This window comes from Erpetoichthys calabaricus, chromosome 1 (genome assembly GCF_900747795.2).
Source record: "Erpetoichthys calabaricus chromosome 1, fErpCal1.3, whole genome shotgun sequence".
In the NCBI taxonomy this organism is placed as follows: Eukaryota; Metazoa; Chordata; class Cladistia; order Polypteriformes; family Polypteridae; genus Erpetoichthys; species Erpetoichthys calabaricus.
Window position 1 is genome coordinate 105,041,915 of NC_041394.2, and position 9,420 is coordinate 105,051,334.

General features: G+C 39.2%; 1 long non-coding RNA gene across 1 annotated transcript; it reads left to right on the top strand.

The window, feature by feature from the left end:
- The first annotated feature begins 5,478 nt into the window (after nucleotides 1-5,478).
- On the top strand, nucleotides 5,479-6,999 carry LOC127528916 (uncharacterized). Its single transcript, XR_007935539.1, has 2 exons — nucleotides 5,479-5,578; nucleotides 6,387-6,999. It is a non-coding gene; the product is annotated as an uncharacterized LOC127528916 (long non-coding RNA).
- The last annotated feature ends 2,421 nt before the right edge of the window (nucleotides 7,000-9,420 follow it).

The following is a 9,420-nucleotide window of genomic DNA, read 5'->3' on the forward strand; positions in this document are numbered from 1 at the left end:
TTACAAGCACCTGTCTTACTGCTTTTCCATTTTTGCAAGTGGCTACATCACACCAATGGAGCACTGAGGAGAATGCCTTGAAACTGGAAGATCTGAGGGACATAATCATAAGACTAGGAGGGAATGGAGCTTAAAAATGAACCTAGAATAGGCATTGTGGAATCTAAAATGAATAAGGTTGGAAGGAATTCAATGATGAGAAATGTTTCCTAACATTTTGTACTGAATAACTGGAACAAAACACCACCATCACAATTAATAAGTTGTAGCTCTAGAAACCAAAATGATAGCAAATTTAAGGCAGTCCTGGTGTACAGGATTATGCTTGGTGCCAGAATTTAGAGAATTTTGGGTGTCTAATAGCTGGACAGAACCTCAGTAAGTTAATGTAAGAGTTCTTCACTAGATCTCTGAGAAAGGCCTTTAGAGAAAACCCAGGGACTGAAAAGCTCGCCACTTACCTGGAAAACTTTATCCTATGGCCTCCTTCATTAGCTTTATAAAGTTTCAGGACAAAGAAAATGTAATGCACAGTACTGAAGAGAAGAGAGTTCTTTGTACAGTTCAAAAGAAAGTTGTGTACTACAGCATAAAGAAGTGGCTACATGTCAGGTTTTTGTCATTGTCTGATCTATTTAGCTATGACACACTTGAAGAGCCAGAGAAGTCTTTAGAAATGCTTATGGAAAATTTATCTCAAATCTGAATATTACAGATAAGGAGAAGTAGAAATAAAGAAAAGGAAAAAAGAAATGACATTAACAGACATGTAGAAGTAAGCAGGAGACAGTCTACTTTAGAATTGCATTGAGGAAAATGGAAAGAAAGAACAGAGAAAAACTAAAGTTAAAATTCGCTTAAAATACAGCAGAATACTACCACTGTGAATGTATGGTTTGCAAGGCCCTGCTTTGAGATTCTTGTTTTGCTTTTATCTTCCTTAATCTACATTTTTTACTGTAATCTACAAATTTTCCTTGTAATTTTTATTCAGTTTTATTTTTTATCAATTAATATTAATTTGTAATTGCTATTCCTTTGGGTATCATCATCATAATTTGTATAACCCTTGTCACACACGTGGGAGTAGGAGGACATTGTATGGACCAAGCAAAGATAATTCCATGCCAGGCCAGGGTGTGGCGGGGTGCACTAAACCTGCTCCTATTATCTCTACAGACCAGCCGCGGGAAAACCTGTCTGACTCAACATTGATGACATCACCTCCTGTTTTGGGGGAACGATGTGTGTGTGTGTGCCAGGACGACGTCACTTCCGTTTCCAGCAGCCATGATGACGTCACATCTGGTTCTGCTGCCTAGACTAGCATCAGAAGAAGGTCACTTCCAGTTCCCCTATGTCACTTCCGGTTTAATCACTTAAAACCTCCATCTTTTCAAAAGCAGACTTTACAGGAACAAGCTTAAGAGAAGGACTGCCGGTTAAGAGACTTTCACACACACGAGGATACAGAGGAAAGGTGCTGAATGTAAATGATGGGCAAAAGATGGCAAATATTTTTAAACTAGCTGTGTAAGCCCATGTTGTAAAAATCATGGGATCCTAGAAACTATTGAAATCGTCAGAAGAAAAATTGAAATGTAGAGATGTCAGGTAATTGAAAGGAACTACTTTGGGCATCTCTCTCCTAGTAGGTTTTGTGTTGCCGACATGCTTGAATCGTTTGTGCATTAGTGGCTAAGCGACTGTCTTTCTTTGGAGGTTTCCTTTTGCTGACGTGCTCGTCTTGCATGTGTATTAGCGTTGGGAGGAAAAAAAAAAAGGGATACCGTTTTGCCGATGTGCTTGCCTCACTTCTGTATTAGCCGCTAAGCAAGTGTCTCTTTCTTCAGAGGTTTCGCTTTGCCGACGTGCTGGCCTCACTTGTGTATCCTCGAAGGTGAAGACCTTAGCCTAACTCCACCTCTCACTTTTGGGCCGGACAGACACACACACTTTCACACGTAGATGTTTATATATAAGATTAGTTTATTACCAGTCTTTGACAGGTAATGTGGCTAATAAAAAATAAATACAAATTGCACATCATAATCTTTAAAAAATAAATTAAATAGTGCACATAATAGAAACTAAGAAAACAAATAAACAAAAAATGCCTCGTAAAGGTATTACTGAAACTTTCAAAACTGCTACTAGTGGGCATTATAGCAAATGCAGCCACTGTACCCTTGAGGTTGAAAGACCTTCAAACATTGTGCTCTATTGAAATTAGAACTAGGAATTATTAAGGATAAGATTGAGCAACATCTGGCAAGGACAGGAATTATTAGGAACAGTCAGCATGGGTTCAGAAGAGGGAGGTCATGTTTACTAACATGCTGGAATTCTATGAGGAGGCAACAAAAGGAGCTTATGATATTATTTATCCTGGCTTTCAGAAAGCATTTGATTAAGGTGCTGCCACATAAGAGGTTGGGCATCAATCTAAATGAAGTGGGAGTTCATGGTGATGTTTTTAGATGGGTGCAGAATTGGCTCAGACACAGGAAGCAAAGGGTGATGGTGTGAGGAACCTCTTCAAAATTGGCTGATGTTAAGATTGGTGTTCCACAGGGGTCAGTGCTAGGGCCGCTGCTATTTTTAATATATATGATTTACAGTAGATAAAAATATAAGTAACAAGCTGGTTAAGTTTGCAGATGATACCAAGATAGGTGGCTTAGCAGATAATTTGGAATCCGTTATATCATTACAGAAGGACTTGGATAGCAAACAGGCTTGGGCAGATTTGTGGCAGATGAAATTTAATTTCAGTAAATATAAAGTATTACACATAGGAAGTAAAAATGTTAAGTCTGAATACACAATGGGCGGTCGGAAAATCGAGAGTTCACCTTATGAGAAAGATTTAGGAGTCATAGTGGGCTCTAAGCTATCGACTTCCTGACAGTGTTCAGCAGCCATTAAGAAGGCAAACAGAATGTTAGGTTATATAGCATGATGTGTGGAGTACAAGTCCAAGGAGGTTATGCTCAAGCTTTATAATGCACTGGTTAGACCTCATCTGAAGTATTGTGTGCAGTTTTGCTCTACAGGCTACAAAAAGGACATAGCAGCGCTAGAAAATGTCCAGAGAAGAGCGACTAGGCTGATTCCAGGGCTACAGGGGTTGAATTATGAGGAAAAATTAAAAGAGCTGAGCCTTTACAGTTTAAGCAAAAGAAGAATAAGAGGTGACATGACTGAAGTGTTTAAAATTATGAAGGGAATTAGTACAGTGGATTGAGACTGTTATTTTAAAATGAGTTCATCAAGAACATGTGGACACAGTTGGAAACTTGTTAAGGGTAAATTTCGCACAAACATTAGGAAGTTTTTCTTTACACAAAGAACGATAGACACTTGGAATAAGCTACCAAGTAGTGCGGTAGACAATAAGCCTTTAGGGACTTTCAAAACTCAACGATGTTTTTTAAGAAGAAATAAGTGGATAGGACTGGCGAGCTTTGTTGGGCTGAATGGCCTGTTCTCGTCTAGATTGTTCTAATGTTCTAAAGGACTGAAAGCCTCTTCAGGAACATGGTAGATCTCAAGTAAGATTTACTCATCTTTAACGATGAATATCTCTCAGCAGAGGCAACAGTGATAGGATGAGTAAGGACTGCCAATTGACTTAATTTTGATTTTTTAGACCTTGTCTCACTGTTTCTTGCTCACTCTGTGGTTGAATTGTTTGCTGCTGAATATTGGCTGCACACTCACTACAGTGGGGGCTGGAGAGACAAAGCTGAAATGACTGAATTGTCTAGACAAGCAAAGTCAATCCAATCTTTGCTTCCAGACATTTAATTCCTCTTCACGATGTATGAAAATAACTTTGATTAGATTTAATGCTGCTAAATAACTAACACTCATTACAAACACTCTCGCAACAGAGATAGTGGGGACTTCTGATTGTTTCATTGTAGCGTATCATTATTATGCTTTCTGTTTCCCACAGATCTGTTGTTGCAATGAGTACCTATGTAAATAGATGCCCTCAGGGACCCACTCCCAGTTTGGGTCCCCAAGCAATTGTCTGCCTTGCCTGTCTTGTCATCATGCCTCCGGCTGGTATGCTTGCTTTAAACATGTCTGAACTTTGTAGAACTCTAAAGAAAAGTCATAGAGGTGGCCCTACAGACAGTAGATTTGTTGTCACACCGCTGAGCAATTTGGTTCTTATTTGTCTTTGGCTCCTTCTTTCTTGTGTATAAGCAAGGTAATGGTTAACATAACTTAGTAGTATTTTGCTTATGAAAATTCAGGTTTTGGTTTGTGACTACAAATTTTTTGCAGTCCCTTTACATCAGTCAGTCATTTTCTAACCTGCTTAGACCTGAACAGGGTCACTTGAGTGGTGTGAGGCCGGAGCCTATCCCAGCTAGCACATGGCACAAGGCAGAATCAAATCCTGGACAGGGTGCTGGTCTGTGGCATTTATGTGTTGATTGCGATATTGTAATTACTATGTTTGAGCTTAGCCACATCTTACATTCCATCACTAAGAACCCTAAAATCTTTGACACTGTATAAAGCAATATGGTCCACAATATGGTACCATTTTCACTAGGGCAAACTATAGCAGAACAACATAAATAGTACAGTGAACAGCAGCGAAGGTGTATGACTTAAAATTCAGGCTTTAGTTAAGTAAAAGATCAATTAGATCACAGGTGGTGATAGAATGAATGATCTCAATCCAGTACTCATTGATAAGTAGTTAAGTTCTTTAAGGAAGAAGAAGAAGAACTTCAAGAAGTTAGTATTTAGATAAAGTTCAATCATTGATAATACTATCACAAAATTCCAGAGTTTTCAGTTCACATCTGTCATGAATTGGGGAGATTTGTATCCTTAGCCCTTTCTTTTGCCTGCTGTTCATTATGCAACCCTAATCTTATATCAGTTACAAGGTGGGAGGAGTAGAGGACATAAAAAGTGGCAGCTCAGATGACGACACATACATTATGTACCTTTGTGCTTCTGCAAAATCTACTATTTTTGAGCTTCCCTCTTGCTTTATGTTCTAGTATTTTGATAGGATTCTTGTGAATTTAGTGGTTTTAATTGCTTCTATCTCTAGTTTGTGACTTTAGTCCTGCAGTTTGGATATTTTTGCCTGAACTTGTCTGACTCCTGAATTACTATTTATAAATTACAGATTTCATATAAAAAATATCTTTCCACCTCTGTATCATAGCTCTTAAAACTTCAGCCTGTACACGTATGGATCTCAACTTTGGTTGCCTCAACCTGCCATGTTTTAAAGAGGAGTATGATGTGCTTTAGAGTTTGTTCTGAGTTTTTCTCCTGAAAAGTTGTTATCAACTGGCTGCACTTCAGATTCTCCATATTCATTGGATGCATTTGTTTGGCACATGACTGCCAAAATCTTTGTCAAAACAATTATGTGGAAGTTGTACCATTTCCCCCTGCATTGGACTGGCATCCTGTGCCCAAAGCTAGTTGGAAGACTGACCTTCTTCCCAATTCTGCAATGGATTCCTCCTTTTTACCTGATGTTCTCATAACATCCCAAGGATATGCATGTTTGGTTAAATACAGTGGAACCTTGGTTCACGACCATAATTCGTTCCAAAACACTGGTTGTAAACCGTTTTGGTCGTGAACGGAAGCCATAGGATTGTATGTAAATACAATTAATCCGTTCCAGACAGTACAAACTGTATGTAAATATATATATTTTTAAGCACAAATATAGTTAATTATACCACTAGAATGCATAAACTAAATGTAAAAACATTGAATAACACTGAGAAAACCTTGAACAACAGAGAAAACTAACACTGCAGTAGTTTGCGCTATAGTGCTAGGAACCGCTCGCTAAAAACACTTTTTTTTTTAAATGAGTTTTAAGCACAGGGGAAAAATGAACATTTGAAAAATCCATAATTTAATAAACCACCAAGAAAAGTAACATTGCAACAATGCAGGCTACGAACCCATCACTGTAAACAGAACTGAAAACAAAAACAAGCCTTCTCTACCTTATGCGTCCCTCCCTCCCTCTCTCTCGCTCGCTCTCTCTCTTGTGCGTGCCGCCTGTGTGTGCGTGCGTGTATCTCTCTTTTGCAAGGCTGGAGTGCCTGTGTGTGTGTCTCTCTAGCGTGCTCCTGTGTGTGTGCGTACCTCTCTCTCGCGCTGCCTGTGTGTGTGTGTCGCGCTCTCTCTCGTTCACTGCACATGAAATGCACAGGGAGAGACTGAACATGTACAAACCGAAAGGGAAGCTGGCTTGTTCGTATACCGAGTGTGTGGTCGTGAACCGAGGCAAAAGTTTGGCGAACTTTTTGGTCGTAAACCGATTTGTACGTGTACCGAGACGTTCGTGAACCGAGGTTCCACTGTATAGTAAATCCAAGGTGCACCATAAAAGTGACTGTTCCCTCAAATGAAGGCAAGATTAATATTTTTTCTTTTGCATACCAAAAGTGGCTGCGATAGGCGGCAGCCCCAGTGACGCTGAAATGGAGGAATTGGATTCAATGATGGAAATTTACTGAGACAACAATGAATGATGAGCATTGAACAGAAATTTTCATGAAAAGCCAACACACTAGATGGGCAAAATTAATGTGTTAAACTGAACTTTTCTTTAACCTTTTACTTTTTGGTATTGTTTTACTGTGGTGGATAAACCGTGAAACCTATGCTTCTAACTGAATTTACTTTTACATTTTAATTGTCTATGCAGACCCTTTTAAATAAGTATTTAAACCAAGGCACAAGTGCAGTGTATGCATTGCCCTTTGCATATGCCAAATACCTTGTCTGAGAAGATAATAGTCTTTTTTAGACTATATATTTTATAACCATTGAAAATAAAACAAATGTATGTTATTGCAAGCATAATAGTCTCAAAAACAGTTGTGTTAGTTTATTTCAGTATTGGATATAAGCTTTATGGGATATTGCTTCATGGTAACATCTGTGTTTTAATATACAGTATTGCCTAATATACATTATTTAACTCAAGCCAATTTCTGAAATTAGAAAGCTTTTCTCAAAAGTTTATATATTGTGTAAGCTAGAACTTTCAGTGTTGCAATAACAGACCCTTTTTACCTTATGATGAAATTTTTCCACCACATGGAAAAAACAGACATAATATTTCAGGATGAGAGAGCCAACATTAGTTTTAGGCTAGACAACTCAATGTGAAAAGAGCTTGCATGATTCTTTGGTTACTTTTTTGTTCTCTTCATGTTTCAGTATTTTTTTTAATTCGTAGTTCAATTTTTTCAGAGTGAACACTTCCATGAACATTTGCCTCATTATCTGCATGTGCTTGTGTACTGTCCTGCAATTCATTAGCATACAATTGGTGTCAAGAAAGACAGCAGAAGTGTCACTTCTGTCAGTTTTAAATTTTCACACTGAGAGGCTGGCCTCTAAAATGGGGCCTTTGAAACAGCAGTTTATCTAGTTGGGCTAAAGTGAACTCTAACTGCTGAAGTGGGCTAGAGGGCTTGTGATGTTTACTACAACTGTAAGGCTACTATGAAGCAGCAGTAGGCTTTCTCTTGCTCTCTCAGCCTTGCTGTCCCCTGCTACATATGCAGTACTACTGAGGATATGACACTGCCTTACCTCTGGTATAGCTTCCTGCTCACTGTCACCCTTCATGGTAGGTCAAGTTAACACAGAACTGGAGGGCTGTACTGCTTTTATGAGTTCACTTGAATCTATGGGATGATATTATTATTGTTATTATGGTAGCTCAAAGGAAGCTTTTCAACTACAGTACCTCTTTATAAATGTCATACAGCACTAGATGGTTATATCTGACTAGGGGGCTTTGCCCCCTGCTCGCTTCGCTCGCCAACCCCCGTGTTCGGTTAATTGGATATACAATTTCACATGTCTTTTTTTGTAATTGTTTCAATTTCATTATTTTCACTTTTACTTTAAAGCTTCATTAAAAACAATATTTTTTGGAGACACATTGTGACAACGCAACGTATAAGTGCCCGTGAGTGAATATATTCTCATAGCATATGGTCCATTATTGTGTAAATCCACGTTTTGTCCATTGAATGATGCGAATGCGAAAAGACTTTGTTGTCTACTCTTTTTTTCAGACCTCAATTTGTCCCGGGATTTTTTCAATTACACCTGGTTCTGATGATTAATAACCTTTTGTTTGCGGTAATGCAATCGTTTCTATCTTTTCTTTGATACTGTAGTGACTGACATGATAAAGTGTCACAAAAGGTTTACCTGAAAAATTGCCGACTTCCTAACCCCAAACACAACTTTCTAGCACCCTCTCCAACGCCCCCCCCCTTACCGCATGAAATCAATACCCCGCTATCAGTCCTCCGTGCTGTACTCCGCCTTCCCTCAATCGGACCTAACAGTCACTTAAAACCAAAAAGCCCTCAACCTGGGTGGGACGCTACAATGCTGTCGAATTTTACTGCTTTCATATTCTGTATCTTTGTCTGCATGTGTATCGCGCCATCGTTTGCTTGAGCCTTTCAAATTCCACTGCTTTCATAATCTCTTATCTGCCTTTTTTTCTCTCCAATGCCTTTGGGTCTCTATTCTCCGTATTGTCCTTATACGCTTTCTATGCGCTGAGAGCACATGATTTGTGTGTACTATGTGCTTTTACACGATTGATTGTTTTTTGATCGGTGTGCTCTTATATATTCCGTACTATCTTTGTGGACCTTTGCGGACCCTGTAGTGTCTTGACTCTGTGGTGCAGTGCAGAATCCTCTTTTCTGTGTGACTGTGTCGTTAATCGTTAGCCATGGGCGCGTTGTTTATCCAGGCGGGCTCGTGTTTGTATATCCGTCAGTCGAGCTCGTTCGTTTTGAACCCGTGCCTGCTTTGCTTCCGCTGTTTCAGACGCATGTCATAGGCGCCTGCGTTCATTGATCTTATCCAGGTGGGCTCGTGTGTGTATCGTTGAGCTGTATTGTATTTGAATTTGGTGTAAAGCGTTCTGCGGTTTGTACAATCCCAAGCAGGACATTATTCCTAACTTCACTCCGCAGTAGTGCCACTCACAATATGGCGGTTGTTTTATTTGCTATTTCCGTTAGCTGAGCTGTACGCGCCTGCGCAGTACGTCTCATGGTCCCATCGCCATGTCCCTGCGTCCATGCCATCCGGTTTACCATTCTCGGTTAGTAATATGGATTATTTCTAACATTAAAATAACTGGCTCCATAACTATACCTTTCTACAATGCAATCAGCATTTTAGCTTAGTATAAATTTTCTTCAGTTATAGATTGTGTATCTAATACATAGAGTTCATGTGAATCACGTACTCGAGGACATTAGTGGAAATTAAGGGGAACTGAAGCCAGGAAGCACTTCTTTACACAACAAGTTGTGGGACTCTGAAACAAACTACAGAAACATGTAGTTGAAGCAGAAACCT